This window comes from Aotus nancymaae, unplaced genomic scaffold (genome assembly GCF_030222135.1).
Source record: "Aotus nancymaae isolate 86718 unplaced genomic scaffold, 86718_ANA_hifiasm-v0.15.2.pri h1tg000029l, whole genome shotgun sequence".
In the NCBI taxonomy this organism is placed as follows: domain Eukaryota; kingdom Metazoa; phylum Chordata; class Mammalia; order Primates; family Aotidae; genus Aotus; species Aotus nancymaae.
In genome coordinates, this window is record NW_026988442.1 from 67,148,900 (window position 1) to 67,167,905 (window position 19,006).

The following is a 19,006-nucleotide window of genomic DNA, read 5'->3' on the forward strand; positions in this document are numbered from 1 at the left end:
ATAGTGCCCCAAATCGCTGCAATGTCTCTCCCTTTATACTTCAAATTGATCCAACTATATCAAGAAAACTATAGGATGCTAGTTTTATAGGAATGCCAATACATTGCAGAAACTCAGAGAACAGCTAATAGAATGAGGGGAATTGGTAAATCACCACAATCACTGAAAACAGCTATATAGTATTCACTCGTTCATTCACTCATTCAATTCATTTATTGAGTATTATTGGTATTATACCTGGCAGAAGCCCGGACACTTGGAAACATCAGCAAATAAAATAGACAGTGATACCTGTCTCATGTGCTTTACATTCTTTAAGAAATAACAGATAATATAATAATAATTAAGTAAATCATGTAGTACATTAGAGGTGATAGGAACTATGGAAAAAATGTTGAACAATCAAAGGAGGGTCTGGGGTGCCAGGAAGAGGGTGAGGTGATAAATTCCAGGGTTAATACTGTGATGCGGATTGACCTTATTGAAGGGATCAAAGAATGGAAGGGAATAAAGGAGTCAATCAACTGGATATCAAGAGAAGAATGTTCTAGGCAGAGAAAACACTCAAGCCAATGCCCTACCACAGGATAAAGATTACCTGGCATATTGGTGGGGCAACAGGGACCAGTGTCATGGAGGCAGAGTGAGTCCAGAAGGAGAGCACAGGAGAGGCTGAGTTGCAGGAGGCTGATCTTGGGAGGCCTTGCAGGCCATTACAAAAATGTTGGTGTTTTCTCTAAGATGAGTAAGTAGATGAAGCTAGATTAAAACCTGCATGATATAAAGAATAGAAATTTTTAAGTGGCAAAATTTGACTCTATATTAATAATATTACCAGGAATCAACATCAACTCAAATATAGAATGGGCCATCTCATCCTAGACAAGTTACTTTTAATTTATAACTTTATGAAAAGAGACCCTGAATGTATATCCATAAGCCATGTCTATTTTTCTTTACAGAAAAAAACAGACAGAAAATAAAAAATGCAAATGAAATGAGATTTGATTCAAGACTTCATAAGTCCTTTTCATTCTTTTATTTTTCATTTTATTATATTCTAATACAGAATTTGAATGATGAGCCTCATGGTCTGTCAAACCTAGAGAAACAGTTTCTAAATAATAAATTGTAGTTGTAGTCTACATATTATAAATAATACATAATATATCTTAATATATTAAAATACATAATTATAGCAAGTATAACATAAACTATACATATTTAAAACTATAAAGTAAATGAATATATAACATAGTGTTTTAAACTTCATATCACAAACATTGTGAATATATGTCATTCAAAACTGAGCGTGATTTTGCCTTTTACAGTTTTTAATCTTCCATCAACATTTCATGTTAAACAGTGAAAGCAGTAAGATTTCCAGGGCATATATTTATTCCTCATTGAAGGAATTTTGAATGTAAACATTTTTAGATTTATCTAATGAAAAGTTTAAAAATTATTTTTAAGAGCCACACAATTACAATCAGTTCCTAGGTGAAAATAACTAGGAGAATTGGAGCTGACAAAAATGCAACCTCAATACTATTCTGACTTAAAAATGAAGTCATTCCCTATGTTTAAGTAGTGTATCTACCCAGCGAATTCTTCATAAGGGGAAAAAAACATGCAAACACACACACACATGCACACACACATTTCTAAAAATGTTTTTGTTATCCTGCAAAAGTCACAAAAGAGCAAACCTAAATGATGAGACTAACTCACTCAGCTCACTAGTCAATTTAGAAAGAGAAGGAGGTCTTCAGAGTGAAGTAAGTGGACAGATTGAAGAATGAGGAGGGGGGTAATGTTTTCTGGAAGTAGCTCTTAGAAATCCTGTTCACAGCCTGGAACTGCATAAATTTTCTCTGCATATGTTATTGCTACCTTGGGGGCCATGATAGCATATGCATTTTGGGTTTTTCAAAAAATAGATATATGTACATGAATATGTGTGTTTAATGCATAAATATTATGATGATTTTCCTTTCATGGGACTCTGTAGTCCCTTCAGACTTTATTACAGCATATACAGTAAATAAACAGTAATCTATTGAGAATGCATATATTTTTTGAGAAAACACAAAACAGAATTGAAGGGGGCTGAATATTATTGCCCAACATAGAATACTTCAGAAATGTAAAATTATTAAGCCAAATAAACTCAGCAAGACAACAGAGACATTTGGTGGCAACACTGAATCCAGCAGAAGAATTAACATGAGTATATAAACTGGAACCCAGAGTCTTGAAAAAGCAAGAAAATCACACTTAGGCATTCATGTAACAGCTAAAATTTAAAAATTAAAAAAGCAAACTAACATATTGCTAAGATGCATTATGTAATATGATTAGAAGAAAATCTACCTCTGGTCAGGTGATTTCAATAAACTAGTACATTTAGTGTCTTGAACACCTGTAGGTTATAATTGTGAAAAGAATATTATTTGATGATATATTCAGTCACTGATGTACTTTGTTTTCCAGAAAAGATAGGCATTCAATGTATTTAGTCTTACTGTTCTTTGTATACATGATAGAACAGCATGATAAAAGCGAATGATTGCAATATATTTTGTTTCCCAGTAAGTTCTCTCAAACATAGACTGACAAATCTAATATGAATCCCCAGAAATTCAGTTACTTCTAAGCTTCAGTACTCTGGAATACATAAAATAAATATATGATCAATGAAATGAAATATGACAAAATGTTTCATATTGATGTTTTCTTCTTTCAAAAATGCCTTTTTGGTTAATGCCCTAAGTCACTTTTTCCACACATTTTCTTTTTTGCAATGTATAGATTTCCTAGTTCTGATTTCAAGTTTACGGAGCCTGGGGAGAAGTGGGAGATTTCTTCAAACCAGGGCTGTTCCTCAGCCTTTCACATGAGAAAATTGTTAGGAGCATTAAAGTATTCCTGACTATGCTGCATTCCTTTGTTCAGAGTGAGTTTTGGGAACACATCCTTTTCTCATTATATTTCCATAAAATATATTTGATCTATTCTATTCTTAGAATACCTCTGATGTGGTCTGTGAGTGGAGCAGAGTATAAAAATATTTCTTTTTTATATGAGACAAAATGTTTCCATTTCTTAGACACATTTAAAAAAAAATCATTGTATAGCACTCTAAGAAAGTAAAACTTGTAGGATGCATTTTCACAGGGCTCAAAACAGACCACACAGGCCCCCTCCTCCAGCAGTGTAGTTCAGAACCTCACCCAAGGCAGGGAGTCCTCTGCAAAACAAAAGGCGATCAGGAAGAGAGAGGGTGAGCCAGGAGAACTGGGGAGGGTCCTGGACAGAGGAAGCAAGTTTATATTTAGAAGAAACCAGAGAAGTTAACCCTCTTTCTTGGAGACTAAATGAGTTCTACTAAATTTTATATTCAGAACTAAAACATGGTCGAAAATTGTAATAGTCTAATGTGAATAGTTAATGTTTCCAACTGGTAGTGAATAGTTGAAATGTTTGCTTGGCTAATTCAATTTAGAAACCACTGGAAGCCAAACCAATCTTTCTTGCAACTTTCTACCACATACCCGCCCCCTGGGACATAACACCAGGCCACACATTCACAACCTGGCCTGGTCAAGGTTGTTGATCGTTCTAACAGCAAGTGTTTTTTTTTTTTTTTTTAAGAGCATGTGTTTTAGAATATTTGTCTTTGGCCTTCCCTCCTGAGAGAATGAATATCTTAATCTAATTTATCAGGGATGAGTTGAAACTAAAAAACAATCCTGAAGGACTGCTACTCACAAACTCATTTTAAAACTAAAAACATAAAAGAAAGCTACTATTAATTCTCTTTGATTACTCATGTGATTGCCTATCTATAATTTTCATAGCAAATGTAAGTTCTTTGAGGGCAAGGATTTGGTTTATCTTACCATGACATTCACCATGTCTAATACACAGTAGTTGCTCAATACAATTTTGCCAAAAATTTGGATAAAGGAATATATTGGGAAACTGGACCTCGTTCCCCATTCCCCTATTTCCTGAAAGGGAAATAAATGGCCCCGTTAACTGAGAACTTACTGATTATCCAAGAAGACCTATTCTTCCCAGATGAGATAGTTGCCTTATATTTAGGAAACAATTGCTTCTTGCAACAGATACTATCATAGTTACAGATATGTCTAATTCTTTTTATAAGAGGCAAATGCAATGTTTCAAAAATTCTAGAGATTTCTGTACCAGATTGAAATACAGGATACTGCTATAGTTTTAAGTTTCTATGCAACTCCCACAGAGTCATAGATTTAACACTGCCAGTATTAGCTCTATTAATATTGGACGAAAATAAGCAGACATATGTACAGTCAGTTCTGCTATAATGAGATATATATGCAAAATCATGCAATAAAACAACAAGGCTTATGGGAAAAACTGTTGGAATGCAGCACTCAAAAACTTTGTCAGTGACTCATTAAAAAAATAGACACCTAATAAAAATGATAGCATAGTTTTACACACAATAAATGGTTAAGAAATGCATAAATGCTACAAAACTTGCCACTTTTCCTTGAAAAGACCTGAAGTGTGCTTGTGAAAGTGAGCCTCAGAAGATAAAAGCACTTAAGTTAGTGTGCAGGGGTGGATGGAGGGCTACATGAAATTAAACAGCAAGCTGTAATACCAGATGTGGATAGGTGTGGCTCCTAACACATACCTTGAACAGGGTAGCTGGTAGATGTTTGAAGTATGTGCACATATGCATTTTGTGTATTCCTAAGCAGTGCAGTTCTACTGAGCACAATTTTGTATGCTCACCTTGAATTTCTCACAGACACAACCGTATATGAACAATTGCAAAACTTGTATTAGGCAAATTGCTCCCTAATATTCACATTGGAACAAATTCATATTTTCAATCTGAGCATTACAGCAAGACTGCCTCTATCATCTTCCCACAGAATAAAATAGAAATACAATATAAATCTCAGCCTGATCAATACAGAATCATTCAGGTACAGTTTGCATGATTCCTATACCCTTAGAAAATCTGTTTTATCTAAATTTAAATTTCTTAAGAGCAACCACTATTCTGTAGCATATCCCGAAGCCCTTTCTCCACCCACATTTAATATAATAGCATTCAACACATGTTGTTTGGTGAAAATGACAGAAGAACCATTGCAATATACCACTCTGATGATCTAGTCTTTGGCTGCTAAAGCAGCAAAGTGTAGAACAGAATAAAACAAAGAAATTATATGCATCTAATAAATTATACTAAAGCTATTCATCTAATAAAAAATAGGTAATTCCCATGGTCCTACATGACATGGAAATTTGCTAAATCTTAACTTTGAGATTCTGTTGAAAGTTGATTAATGTAGCTTAATATTTTGGCTTCTCTGCTTGCTACAAGTTTAATGGAATCACTGTTCAAAATCATACTCAGCATATTGTTTTGAAACCTGCTCCTCCTTCTATGTTACTTACTTTTAGTTAATTATGTCATTCTCCACTGTTATTCTAAATATAGAAAGCATTCACTTGCTCTTCACCCTGACCAGGCCAACAAAGAGATAGGTGCTCTCTAACTGAGACAAAATAAATTTAACTACCCACGTACAAAAGAAATGCCAGTTAGGAACGCTATTTAGAGGTCTAAAATTCAAGAAAAAGTAGTAACAATAGAAAATACTTCTGAAATCAATTTACACAAGCATTATTTAAATAGGTTATTAAATCTACAAGTCTAGACAAGATTCAAATGAGATCACAGAAGGTCAGTAAAATTGAAGATGTTTTTCCTATATAAAAAGTTTTTTCCAGTTATATGTGACATTCATTCTTTGAAGATTAGAGACAAGACTGTACATACACATCTTTGTGCAACCTAGGACTTAGCAAATTCTCTTTGGTAGATGTGAAAGGAATGGGTTTTGCTAACAGAATTGGATAGAAACCCACAGAATAAATGAATACATATTTCTCTATTTTTCTACTTTTTATGAAAAGAGAGGGTATGATGTTAGTACTTCAACATGGTAGAATTGATTTCCCCAGCATCAGTTATTTTCACCTCACCATTTACCATTGTGTATTACTCTTGCAATTCTGCCATATCTGCATAGCACCTGTCTTGTTATTTAGCTAATATTTTTCTTTAACTTTTAGATCTTAAACAAATATATCTTTAAAGTAAATTTTATGTCACTATGAAAATGGAAAACCAGCACAATATATCATATAAAAGAAGTGACTGTGGCCAGGAGCAGTGGCCAGGAGCAGTGGCTCATGCCTATAATCCCAGCATGTCGGGAGGCCGAGGTGGGCAGATCACTTGAGGTCAGGAGTTCGATCAGTCTGGCCAGCATGAAGAAAATCCACCTGCACTAAAAATAAAAAAATTAGCCAGGTGTGGTGGTATGTGCCTATAGTCTCGGCTACTCAGGAGGCTGAGGCAGAAGGATCACTTGAACCTGGGAGGTGGAGGCTGCAGTAAGCCAAGATCGCGCCACTACTCTCCAGTCTGGGCAAAAGAGCAAGATTCTGTCTCAACAACAACAAAAAGTGACTGTAAAATTTATCTCAGTGAAAATCAAACACTTATTAAATTCTATCTGGTGCCTAAGGAAGGCTCAGAGCCTGAGTCCTGTTCTCTCATTATTTTTTTAAGAAAATGATATTAGCAATAGTAAGAAGACATCTAAAGATCCACAGTTATAGACATGCTAGCACAAAATAGAGAATTCGTCATTTCATCAATCAGAGTGAAAGACAATTGAAAAGACGTTAACTTTCTGCCTATGTGATCCATTATCATTTAAAGTAACATTTATAGCCCAAAATCACTTCATATTCAACGTTGGTACACATGCCAAAGTTGGGAGAACATTGGTATAGTGGAAAAATATACTACTTGAGGCAGCAGATATTGATTCTGGAAAGGATTTTGTCCACCTCATTTGCAACTACAGTCAAGTGCTACAATTTCTCTATGCTTTAAATATCTCTTTAACAAAGGAGAATTTGGATTTTATATCAAACCTAGGGTGATCTAGGTAAGGCTGTGGTAATAATCAGCAAATCTCACTGGCTATATTTGTGTTTGCTGACTGTATTTGTAGTTATTTAAACCAAAAATTTTATTTCTCCTTCCCTCTAGATGTTCTGTGCAGATCAGCTGGGATCATGTTCCCACTTTGTAATTATCCTCACTCCAAGATTCAAGATAACAGAGCTACCACTACCTAGAATATCACCGGTCACAATGACACAGGAAAACCATCCACTGCTTCTTAAAGCTTCTGCCCAGTAATAACACGTGCTCATGTTTCATTGGCTATAGCATGTCATATGATCACATCTAGCTTCAGGTCAGTAGAAAGTACAATTCTGCCATGAGCTCAGAAGGTGGGAGTCCCAAAATATTTGTGAGTTATAGTAACTTCTATCACCTTAATGTTCTCTAAAATTCTTTTAACTTATTGGATTCTATGATTATTTAAAAAATGGTAATTTGCATTTAATGTATGAGATTTTTTAAAATTTGTCTGGTTATTTGCTTTGGAAAATTTTCTTATATGGAAAAGCTATTACAGAAGTGTATCACATCTTATTCTTCAAAGATCCATTATTAAACACACTAAAAATTTTAGTGGATTAGAACTTGATATAAACTATCCAACCAGGATGGTTAAAAGTAGAAAAAGAATTTCTTGGTTTTGTCTTTGAGTGTTATTTAAATAACACAAAAATATGTGACCTAAATCATTTCAATGGTAGTAGGAATTGTGCATAATAAAAGAAAATAAATGTTTAGAAACTTGCACGTTAGCAAAGTCTTATAATCATTAAATTGCAAAGGTCTGATGTTAGCGGAAAAACTTGGTTTGATCTCTATTAGTGTGCCCTAGTTCTAAATGTACAGGCTCACATGGCATCCACAGGCTTGCCATGCCTGGTTAGATTTGTCTTCTTCAGTTACCACTCAGTTACTAACAGAACCAGGCTCAGCATCTCCTCCCCTGCATGGCTTGGCCTTCACATGTAAAAGTGATCTGGCTTATTTAAACAGACTATTTTCTTACTGTTCCCTTTATTATTACATATTACAGTAAAGAGCTTTGAGTATTTTACCACTGTCTACATGTCAAAATAGGTCATAAAATCTTTACGGGAATACCAAATCAGAAGATCAGTAACATCACCATAGCTTGTACCAAACATTTTGAAGTGTGACCACTCTGCATTTTAGTCTGTTGCCAATATATTCTGTCTTCCATTAGTTTCTCATGTTCTTTGAGTAGCAATCTCTCTCCAACTTGACTAAAAACTTAAGCACTTCTGTCAGGTTAACCAGACATATACCTAACACGAGGCTGAACACATAGTAAGTCTCCTGAAACTTTTGTTGTTGTGGCTGACACCTATTTAGAACAGAAGGAGGATAGAGGGCTTTTATTTACTCATTTAAAAAGATATTTTTGAGTAGTCACCACATAGCCTGGACTGTATGTAAAAAACCAAAACAAACTACAAAACCAGTGGTCTTCAATGAGTGTCAATTTCACCTCCCAGGGGACATTTAGCAAAGTCTAAACACAGTTTTGTTTGTCATAGTTGGTGTGGGGAGTGGGGGTTGCTGCTGGTATCTACTGGGTAGAAGCAAAGAATGATGCTAAACATCTTACAACACACAGGACAGCCTTCACCACAAAGAATTATCCAGTCTCAAACATCGATCATGTCTGGATTGAGAGACTCTGCCCTACACAGCAGTGGGTGAGCCAGAGGGTGAAGAGTAATTTTAATACAAATTTCTTAACAATGGTATCTTCTTTCCCATTGTTTTGAGAAGCAATAGTTTCAATATTTGTATCTAACTAAACAGTATGACTTTAGATGTAGACATATGACAAAAACTATGTAAGGGAGTTGTTGAAAGAATTATTGAGGATACTTTAGTGGATGAAGGTATAAACAGCTGTTTCTATTATTTTCTTAGAGTAGAATTAACAACTTCCTTATTAAAAGAAATAAAGAATATTATAGTAGGTGAGGTTAAGTTTAGAAAAGCTATATTTATACCACCATGGTATTTCTAAAACCCCAATAACTACCATGGCTACTCTACAGCTTGAGATCAGTCAAGACTGGCTAAGATCCCTAATTTCTTTGGTTAAGGGTCCTGGGTAGAAAAATAATATCCAATAACTTTATATATAATAATAAATTTATAATATATTTCAAATAAATAAATTTCCAGTTCATTTATAAGAATTTTTAGCCAGATAAAGATGAATCAGAATAAAGCAGAATTATTGAAAGTTTGCATCCTTCTTGCCAGTATTCCAAGGTTTAGTTTGCAAATGCTGTGCTCAGTAGTTTAATGCAAGCTAGCATTTGTTTGATGGTAAGATCTCCTTTATCAGAGGGCTAGTGTTTGGGAAACCGCCCATGGACAACCTAATTGTAGGCAGCCCATGGAGAAAGTGTTAATGCCCCACTTATGAAAATTACTGTAAAACTATAGTAAAATATTAATTCTTTATGCCCATGAAAGATTCAAAGAGCTATAGTAATAAGTTTCAAGGATATCTATTGCATCTTCTTTGCCACATGGGAGTTGACAAGTCTAAGAAATCTACTTATCTTTGTGTATTGCTATTTGTCTCTCTCTTCGCTTTTGCTCTCTCTCTCTCCCTTGTGTCTTGGAGCTTATAGGTGGAGGTCATAACCTTCTCTCTGTATCTCTTTTTTCTGGCTTACCTAGTAGAATTAGCAAAGTTCTCATCTTTGTCTTTATATTTGTTAATCTCTGTGTTTTACTCTGAGTATTTTCTTGTTGTTGTTCTTTAGCTGTCTCTTTCACTCAACTGGTCATTCTCAATAACTAAACAGATATTTTTCTGGCTTTAGTAATTGAGTTATTTTACATTTCATGTTAAATTTTCATGCATTCATTCAATTACTTAAAATATAATAATTGAATACTTACTATATTCCTGGATCATATTAGGTACTAGGAATATGACAATTAACAAAATACATACTGCCCCTACCCCACATGCCTTATAGTTTTTGGAGAAGATACACAGGTAACCTGCCAATGGTAATAGAGTGCTATAAATGCTTTGATCACAGAAGAGTTTTGTGAGAATAAAAAGAAGAGTCATGTAAGTTAGTCCTAAAAGAGTTGGGTCTTGAGGAAAAACTCCTGGAAGTTTTGATGTCTAGGCTCAAATATGAAGAACAAGGAGCTATCAACTTACTAGGCTATGGAAGAATAATTATTCAAAGTAGTAGAAATAGCATCCAAAAAGCAACACGATCTAATGTATGTTTTCAAAATATCACTCTCTTTTCCATATAGTACTTCAATTAGGGCAGGATTAGAATCAAGGAGACCAACCAGAAGACAATGGCAGTTATACCTTCAAGAGATGATGTTGGTCACAATAGAGGAGAAACAAAAGAAATCAGAAGAGATGAACAGAATTATTGTTAGTTAGGAATGAGGCCAGGAGAACTGAGGCTGCCTGCAACAAATCCATCTTGGAATGGAGTTACCATTCCTTGAACTGGAAAGCACAGAAAAAGGAGCAGGCTGAGGAGCAGGAGCTGGGAGCTCACTCAGTTCTATCCAGTTCTGTGTTGCCTGGTGGGCATTCACATGGAGGGGCCCAGGTGGAAGTTGGCTATATAGGTCTGAAACACAAGAGAGAAGCAACTATAGTAGATTAACTTCAGATTTGGTATTTACCTAATGGAATGAATACATTGTACCTATATGAAGCTAATTCTTTCAAATATGAACCCAGGAGTAAAGAATCTCTAGTTCAGTCTTTGATATGTATCATCAAAGGTTCTGCAGGTCTTTTCCCCTTATCACTGTACACTAGCATTCCTTATTACTGCCTTTGCCAGAAGGTTGAATATTATTAATGTAATATTAAAGTAATATTACTAATCTTTTACATTTGTATAGCTCATCACAGTTTACTTAAAATTCTCTCTCATACAGCTCTGGACAAAGTCTTCAATCTGTGAGCTGGCTTTAGAGAAGCAGCCTAGGGCCAGGAATTCAGGATCGAACCACAGACCAAAAGTTCTAATGAGGTTGCTGCAAGTATTTATTCTGGGGTCACAGCCAGTGTTCAGAACCAGAAGTCACAGAGTTAACCAAGCCAAGGCCCAAGATCTAAGCCAAAAGTTGGAGCCAAGGCCATGGGCAAAGCCAAGGATCAGTCACAGGATTAGCACATCAGAACAGGCCCCAGAACTGCTGCTGAACCCAAGGGCCTCCCCCAGGCCCTGTGTCCTTTGGAGGCATTCTCTGCCCATAGACTTGCACTCCCAGAGGAACACAATCTACAAAGTGGGAATGGGAAAACTGAGGATTTCCTCTGCCTTTATGGGAACTTTGCTTTGGAAAACACAACAGGAATCCCACTGAAAGCATATTAACTATCAAGAGAGGGTTTTAAATAAAATTTTGTGTATTATATATGAATTTATTAAAATTCCTAGATGTATAGAAATATTTTACATTTAATTAAAACCAATGGGAAATCTAATGATTTCAAATTCAATTAGATTTCTCTCAAAGAATCTTAAAAATAAAAAATCCTGAATTCTATCTTACTGGGCTATAGAAGAATGCATAGCTTATCACAGTTTACTTAAAATTCTTCTATCTTTAATATACTTTCCTATAATATCTTATGTCTTCCTTCATTCACCCTCTTCCAAGAAACTTTGGTAATAATATGTAGGCTTCTTTTTTCTTTTTCTTTTTGATGTAGGCAAAAGAACCTAAGAACAACCTAGGCAAGAAAGGAAACCTTTACTAAAGCTATATTCTCAGAAATAAATGTAGCAAAAATAGATTTGTCTCTTTAAATCTAATTTTAAATAGAGCATATATCATTCACATGGCTCAACAATTTTAAAAGTATATTTCAATAGTACACAGTAAAACTTTCATTCCTAGGTCAGTCCCTCTTCTGTTTAGTACCACATGATCACCCATGAAGGTAATCATTGTCGTGAATTTCTTGCTATTCCTTCAGAATTTTATAATGAGCATATAAGCACATACAGAAATATGTTCTCATTTCTCTTCTAAGCAAAATGTAGCACACTGCTCTGAACCATGTCTTTTCCCATATAACTATGTGCAGAGATTTCTCCTGTCTTTCAGAGTTGCATAGTATTCTATTGCATAGGTGTACTTAACTTAACTAGTCATTTAACATAGACACTTAGGTTGTTTCTAGTCTTTTACTGTTAACAAACAATGTGGCAATGAATAACCTTGTAATATCCCATTTTTTACATATGCAGTATATCTGTAGGAAAAAATGCCAGAAGTTAAATTGTTAAAGTAGAATGTATTGCATTTGTAATTTTAATGGATATATCTAAATGCCTTTCATAGTGTCATACTAATTTCTACTTCCCCACAGCCTCACTAAGAATTTTATTGAACTCTTAACTTTTGCCAGTCTTTAAAAAACTATGGTACTATGATATAGTTGAATTAATGTTTCTCTTATTATGGGTATTACTGTGGCTCTTTTCGTGTATTTAAGAGCCAAAAGTATGTTATCTTTTTACAACATTTGTCTATATATTTTTTAATTATTGGTCTTTTAAAATCATTGATTTCTAGAAGATTTTTACTGTATTAGACCTTTTTGTACAGTATGAGTTGTGAGTAATTTTCCCAGATTTTGGTTTATCTTTTCAGTTCCATATAGTTTTTGGCCATACACAATTTTTCTTAGCTTTTTATGAGTCAAATTTATTATTCTGGCTTTGGCTTTTAAAAAATCAATAAAATAAAAATATATGAACACCTCAATATGATAAAGAAATATCTCTCTCTTTCCCAGATTCAGCATCATACTTATTTGGAATACACTGGATGTAAAAAAAAAAAAAAAAAGAAGAATGTCCAATATCAACACTATGGTTAACATTATATAAAAGGTACTAACCAACAGAGATACCAGAGAATGAAAATGAGAGTTAAAAACGTACCTAGGCATAACCAAAACAAAAAATGCAAGACTCATATGAAGAGACCATTGTAAATGCTACTGATAGACACAAATGAAGACTTGAAATAATGGGAAAAACCTACCTTGGACTAGAAGATCCAACATTGTGAAGAGGCCAATTTGTTTGAAATTAACTCATATATTTTATATAAAACCCTCCCAAAAATTACAGTGACTTTTTGCATTGTTTTTGTTTTACTTTGCTTTTTCTTGTTTTAAGAACTAGACAAGATAATTGAAAAATTTGTATGAAAAAAGAAATAAATACAAGAATATCCAAGAAAACCTTGATATAGAAGAGCAATAGAGGTAGATTAGCTCTATAACATATTAAAATTTATTCTAAATCCTTAATAATAGTATGTTAATATCACACTAATACCAATAGGCTAATAAAATACTACAACAAATCCAAAAGTATGTCTAATATAAACACAAATTTTGTTTGCAGTAAAGATGTCATCCCAAATCAGTGGAGAAAGGTAAATCATTGTATAAACATCTTGGGACACTTGGATAACCCTTTAAAACAAAATGCTGGATCCATACTTTAGGTATAGTAAGTACCAGGTAAATTCAAAATGGATCAATAGTCCTAAAAAAGGTAGGAAGAGAAGGAGAAAGGGACTAAAGCACTAAAAATGCACTGTAGGTGAGGTCTTTCATAACCTTGAAATGACAAAGACTTCTAACTATGAAGCAAATAAACATTTTAGTGTTTTTTAAGTGTTTTGTACAATTCTAAAACTTTAAAACTTTTTTTCTTGAATAAAATACCAGCCTAGGCCAAACCTTAAGCAGACATTTCTGAGAAATAATTAACTTTCTTTCAAGTAGATAGATATACACAAAATATATCAGAAGACTATAAACACAGAAAGAAATGAGATTTTTAAGTGTCTCTGGTTAAAATATTAAAATAAAAATTCTGAGAGACCTTTCAAGTTAAATATGTTAATCACTTGTATATTTTTAAAAGAACACAGATTACCATGATTTACAGTCAGATTATACAGGTTCAAGTTTCTATTCTCTCACCAACCACATGACCTTAGAAAATTTAATTTTTCTGAAATTTAATTTTCTAATCAACAAATGGAATTAATGGAATGATTTATATCAATGTCCCCAGGTTACTGTTTTGATAAAATAATCTAACATATCTGCATATGCTTTATAATCTATAAAAACTATACAAATAAAATATAGTTTTATATATATATATATATGTTATACATTTCAGCACAGAAAGTATGTATCTATTTTAACATAAGAAATTCAGTTTAATCAAGTTTCTGAAGACATTATATAGCATCCTAGCAGTTTTGGGATTTATACAGCAGAAGTTAAAATATGTTTATTACTGTCTATGACACTTACTTTATTGATTTGAACCTTATTTAAAATGGAACTGAATAAATGAATAAAAATAATTATTCTAGATGGCAAGTTGTCATCTGCTGGAAGTCAGTGGGTAGAGGCAGCAGCAGGTACTATGAGAAATTGAGGCAGAGGCATATCCTTGAAGCCCATCACTGAAGCCAGTCCATGTGGCAGAGCACACATTAGACTCATGGCAGGGGGGCCTGAGTTGCAAAAGCAGCACAGAGAGTGGCCATCTGTCTTCCCATGCAGAACCACCACTGCTGTGCCCAAACCTCTCCATAAAGAACTTCCAAAGGGTCATGCTCATAGTAAACTAGAAAATGATGGTCTCTGGCATTCAGTAACTTGGAGGACAGGACGTTCCAGTACTATGTGTAATACACTCTGACAAGAAAAGAAAGCATTTCAAATAAGGCTAGTAGGACTGCGGGAATGGCTTTGGTTTTCCTTTATACTCTTAACCTTTGCGGGCAGGCAGAGCCAATTCGATTGAAGTAGCATTACACAACAATATCCAGATGGGCTCTTTATATCTACATAAGAAAATGGCTTGCTGAGAATAATCAAGCCCACCCCTGTAATGAGAAAGTACATAGTTAACTATACATATGTGCATACTTTAAAGAACAGAGTGGATTCTGATTCCATTGTCTGTTCACAAAAAATTAAAAACCAATGCCTCTTCCCCTACCTTCCCAAAAAAGAAAAAATATTTTATGATTAGCAAACCATTTTTTACCAGACTAGTACAAATCCTTTCACTATCTTGCTCAGTTTTCATAATATATAGTTTGCTCCTTTCTTTAAGTTACCATTGTTAATTTAAAACAAAAAAATTCTTCTCCTGTTTTCATTCATTTGCCCAATGGATGGCTTTTATTAATTGCATTATTCCAGTAGTCATCAGCAAAATTCTACATAGGACTAAACTGCCCTGAATATGCTATACAGATTGCTTGTGCCTGTGGTGACACCCAGAATGAACAAAGTGTAGCTTTAATTGGAGGGTTCTGCATCTTGGTTCCACTTATCATCAGTGGTATTCTGGAGTTGGCTTGCTCCATCTTCCAGAGCTAATTACGTGCATTTCTTCCCAAACCAGAAACCAGCAACGTAATGATGGTTAAAACCAGCAATGCCATGGTGGTAGCTTGAAATCAGCCATGACAGGAGTATTTACACCTTGGAAATTAGCAAATGCTAAAAATCAGCCCCTCCCCTACAAGAGAGCCAGTTGTTAGACATCTTCAACATACTTGACCCTGTTCTCTCCAGAGAACCTCTGTTCTCTGACCAGTTGTGATAAACGGTACTTTAAACTTATTTTGGCAAGATTTGCATTCACTCACAATAAATACTGAAAACGACTGCCCCCTTCCTACCAAAACATAGTAACCATGCTCCATCAGGTAGAACACAATACCTTCCCAAAATTAAAGCCTTGAACTGTTAACTATATAATCATTTAATGGCACTATTGGGAATCCATTCTTGAAAAGTATTCACATTTCTTGCTGTCACAAATTAAGTCCAACATTTTTTGTAGTGAATTATTTGGTTGGTTGGTTTTTAAACTTCCCTCAATGCACTAAGATCACCAGGATTTTGTGGTAGTTGGCTGAGGCTGAAATCAAATGGATAAGTGAGTCCAGCCAGATATGAGAAAGTTTCATACTCCGACCATTTTCCATGTTTATTGTTCACAGCAAACCAAAACTTGAAATAGTAAGTGGCACAAAGCTGAAAGTGTGGAGGGTGGGAGGTTGAGGAGCTCAACTGCTGCTATTCAATGATCAAGAAATTAGAAGCTATTACTCCAGAGCAATAGTGTAGGTGGAATGTTGGCGCCAAGTGGGTTCTTTTTTTCTGTACCTCACTTCCTTTCCTTGCCTGTGGCTTTCAACAAATATCGTGGTGGGACGGTCAAAGTCATATTCCTTCTCAAATTCAAATTTAAAATATTCTTTCAACAGATGTGTCCTACAGTGCTTGCTGTGGACTGAGTTATGTAGCCCCAAAATCATAGGCTGAAGCTTTAACAGCCCTATACCTAAGAATGTGACCATTTGGAGATAAGACTTTTATAGAAATAGTTGCATTACAATGGAATTATTAAAGAGGGCCCTGAGCTGACCAGTGTTGTTACAAGAACATGAAATGAGAATATAGACAACATAAAGTGGCACCATATGAAAACACTGAAAGAAAACAGCTATTTACAAGGAGACAGGCCTCAAAAGAAACAACCCTTCAGACAGCTTGATTTTGGACTTCCAGCCTCTAGAACTGTAAGAAAATAATTTTGTTGTTTAAGTCACCCACTCTGCAGTGTTTTGTTATGACAGCCCTAGCCCTAGTTACTTAGCCCTAGTGTTAATTAAAACAGAACTCTTTTTTGTTAGGCACTGAAAGGCATCTCCCCAAGATTTTTATGCTGAAGACCTAACCCCCAATGAGAAGACACAGCTTTTTGGGAGGTAATTAAGGTGAAATTAAATCATATAGTGTGGGGCCCAAATCATCTGATAGCACTAGTGTCCTCATAAGAAGGGGAAGAGTCACCCTCTCTCTCTCTCTCATCTTTCTCTCTTTTTCCACACTCACCGAGGAAAGTCCATGTGAAATCACAGCCAGAAGGTGGCTTTCTACAAGCCAGGAAGAGTCAGAGAAGAGCCTTACCAGAACCAAACTCTGATAGCATCCTGATCTTGGACTTCTAGCCTCCAGAACTGTGAGAAAACATTCTATCGTTTAAGCCACTGGTCTGTGTACTTTGCTACGGCAGCCTGATCAGACCAATCCACTCTTCCTTTGTATGTTTTGCTGCTGAGTAGGCATCAGAGCATTATTAAATGAATGCACTTACCTGGGAGGCTCAATCCAAAATGGAATCTGAGAAGAAAGTAATGTCTTAATTTAATTAATTTCCCCTTCCCTATTCATCAGTCTTCTTTTGACTTTTCAACACCTTTCCTTGCTTTCACCTTAACCATAGGTTACCCTGGTGGATGTAGGTTCACAGGAGAATCCAACACTACTGAAAAGGTTTACTGAGCCTCTGGCATGTTTGGTTTTCATTGCTAGACATTCTTAATATATCAATGTAAATCTCTGACTGTCATGCCATGGTAGCAATTGACAAGGCTGCATAAGCATGCCGTTGGCTATATAATTTCATAATTTTCATCCGTGAACCATTTTTTTCCCGCAGAATTGGTGTAGTTCACGTCATCAAAATCCAAGTTGAGTCCTAGTTAGAATTAAATTTGTATAATGGTAAAAACTGAGCCTTCACTAAAGTGTCAAGCATATGTGAGCAATCCAAAAACTACAAATCAAGGGTAAAATAATATATATTTTAATTTATACCATCATCCATGAGCTCAACACAGATTTGTATATATGAATTGTTTGTTTTCACACAGCTCTAAAACTGTGACTCTTTACACTCATGACATTTTAATCCTAATGTCTTCCACGCTGTAGGTATTAATTTATCTTACTGTGGCCAGGCTAGAATCTATTGCATGTAAAATTTCTTATTCATCTTGGGATCTCCCATCTTCTACCAGAGTGGCTTATACATAGCAGGTAAACTGAATTGAGTTAGAGAACAGAAGAAGAGCTCAATCCCCTTGATTTCACAGTAAAACAGTGGAGGGATGGAGACTAGTCTTCAAGACTGTTGAATTCCAGACCCCTGTCATAGTTATTAATTGTGCATTTATTATTTATCTTCATCATTCTAGCATTGCAAAATGAAGTTTTTATTGATCAAGTAATAATATGTGTGGCTAGGCAAGATTATCTCAGAACTTCCAGATCAGTCATACTAATGGGATGGCCTAGCCATTCCCTACCAGACCCCCTTAATGCAACACAGTTTATTGGGTGTGAGAGACTTTCAAGTGAGCTCATAATCAATGAGCAGTAAACATCTCATGGCAGTCCGAAGTGGCATGGACCCTCAGAACGTGAATCAATTCCCTCTTAGCTCTAGTGCTGTGCTTTGTTCTCAGTGTCTGTCTTTATCTTTCAGCTGCCTGGCAGTTTGGCTACATTTGTGCAAAGAAAAGGTATGCACAGTTGATTTAGAAAAAGGGTTTCCCTATAACTGAAATTTGCATGTATGTTTGCTTTTAAAGTCTTTAAAATATCAACATTTTATTCATGGTGATATACAATTTAGCAGTTTGGAACGTATGACTATTTGAAGAATGTCTTTAGAAGTTTCATGATTTTGCCATGCATTTTGTAAACACAAATATCCCAAGACTTGCAAGAAGGTCATGGATTAGATCTATGACCCCAATGTCGTGATAATTTTGGCAACTTTTCCATGCCCATTCCTTGGATCTCTCTCTCCCCTCATGTATAACCACATCAGTGTTGGCTCATCAACTGTGCACAGTCCTGCCTCTTTCCTGTGAGAATAAACATTTCATCAAATAAAAACAGTTTCAAGACTAGGGTTTCCTTGGCCAAAGTTAAAATAAAAGTTTTCCCTTTATGTAATTAAGGCAGAGACAACTGTAGACATGTTCTAAATCCTTAAAATGCTCAATCCATCCACAGTTCCCATG

General features: G+C 35.1%; 1 long non-coding RNA gene across 1 annotated transcript in view; it reads right to left on the reverse strand.

Moving 5' to 3' along the window:
• Positions 1-605: 605 nt before the first annotated feature.
• LOC135276997 (uncharacterized) overlaps positions 606-19,006 on the reverse strand; it is a 397,212-nt gene continuing 378,811 nt past the window's right edge. Inside the window, exon 7 of the long non-coding RNA XR_010344606.1 lies at positions 606-771. This is a non-coding gene — a long non-coding RNA (uncharacterized LOC135276997). The remainder of the gene's footprint in view (positions 772-19,006) is intronic.